We start from the raw sequence: 2,110 nt of genomic DNA, 5'->3' as shown, positions 1-2,110 counted from the left end.
GGAAGATGGGACTCACCAACTTACCTCTTAGTATTTCCACGGCTATTAGAGAAGGTCAGTGGAAGACCACTGTAGCCCAATAAAAATAGGACCACTAAGACCCTTCCAAAATAAAGTTTTGGGTCACTGCACCACATAAAAAATCACATCAGACACCAGACTTGAGATAAGAGACCTCTATAGGGTTTCTCAGAAATCATAGAATTTCCATTCTTCCCAGCCTCCTTGAACAAGGACCCTTCCATCGTCTGCTCAGTCACCTCCTTAGAGAGATCCTAGGATCGTTAGGCTGCCTGCTAGGGCAACTGAGCTCAGGTCTGCCTACTTGAGACTTTCATTACTTACAAGAAGAAATATTGGAAAGTTTGAGTTTTGACATATTATTTAATGTTTCTTTAAAAGGAGTAAATTTCAGAGGATGTAAGCAGATAGAAAAACATATCATGTTCATGGATTGGCAGAATCAACATTGTTGAAATGTCTCTACCACCCAAAGTGATTTACAGATTCAACACAATTCCCATTAAAATACCAAAGTTATTTTTTGCAGATCTTGAATAAACAATTCTACACTTGATACAGAAGCAGAAAAAAGCTCAAATAGCCCATGCAACCTTATGCAATAAGAAAAAATCTGAAGATATCACTTTACCCAACTTCAAGCTACTCTGCAGGACTATAGTAATTAAAACAGCATGGTACTGGCAGAAAACCAGAGACACAGACTCATGGGTCAGAACAAAGAACCCAGGTATGAAACCATCCTCATATTCCCATATGAGCTTTGACAATGCAGACAAAAGCATACACTGGGGAAAAGAATCCCTATACAATAAAAGGTGCTGGGAAACTGGATAGCCATTTGTAAAAGACCGAAACAGGATCCTCACTTCACACCACTCACAAATATTAATTCACAATGGATAACAGACTTAAACCTAACACATGAGACTGTAAGAACTCTAGAAGAAAATGTTAGGAAGTCTCTTATACACATTAGTCTAGGCAAAGAATTCATAAAGAGCCCAAAAGCAATCACAGCAATAACAAAAATAAACAAATGGGACCTGATCAAACTAAAAAGTTTTGCCAGCCAGGAACACTGCCCAGATAACCCACGAGACCACCTATTTGGATGTGGCTGGCTACAGCAGTCCCCACCATCCAACCACCCCTCCCAACTGCTTCCCTCCCTGTTGTAGCTTACCCCAGTCTCCTTACTCTTCTTCAGCCTTGGGCTCCATGAGCATAGAAGACAAGGTAGAATTTTTCTCTTAGGAAAATTCATTGTGTGTCATGAGATCAAGTCTCATTTTCATTCCTACACCTCCTTCCTTCAGATCCAACTCCAGGGAAAAAGAAAAAGTGTGTTTCTTTGTGCATGAGGACTTTGTGCTAGTACCAGCCCACTGCTAGGGAAGGTAAGCTCACACCTGGGTCCTCACTCTTCTGTAGACACCCCATGGGGAGCGCCCTTTTAAGGGATGAAAATCTGGACCAATTAGAGACAAGCTCCTCAGAAGACAGGTAAGCATTCAGTAGAAACAGGCAGGTCAATGCAGGTGGCTTATTGAAGACAGGAGAACCCTGGTCGGAGGCAGATGGGAAGAAGATTCAGGTTGTGCGCTGGAGCCCAGAATGCAAATTTGAGAGATGTAGAGTTTATTTGGACACAGTCAATCTCTGTGCATAGCTGAACACCCTCCTACATTTCCTTCAGGTACTGCCACCCAGCCTGGGTGGCTGTGTCCAGGGGACACAGAGATGCTCAGGCCCAGGGCTCCAGCCCCTGTAAATACTCTCAAGTCCAGCCTTCCCCTGCCCTGAGCTATATTCCCTGTGACTCTGCCTCCCTTTCTGCTTTCTGTGCAGCTCAATAAATGTCACCCTGGGGGCCCAAAACACCAACGGGCAGGAGAGGACCCAGCAGGACATCCCTGAAGAACAACCACCCCTACCTGGGCTATAATCCTAAGACCTCATCCAGCGACACCATGTTACTGCAGGTGAAGGACATCCCTGCACTGGTTCCTGCACACTTTACTTCCAGAGCTTCTTCATCCCCATAACCTCATTCCTGTCCTCCCTTCTCAATATATATACAACCCCT

The sequence above is a fragment of the Otolemur garnettii genome, unplaced genomic scaffold (genome assembly GCF_000181295.1).
Source record: "Otolemur garnettii isolate 467f Iridium unplaced genomic scaffold, OtoGar3 scaffold00839, whole genome shotgun sequence".
Classification (NCBI taxonomy): domain Eukaryota; kingdom Metazoa; phylum Chordata; class Mammalia; order Primates; family Galagidae; genus Otolemur; species Otolemur garnettii.
Note: the sequence above shows the minus strand (reverse complement) of the source record.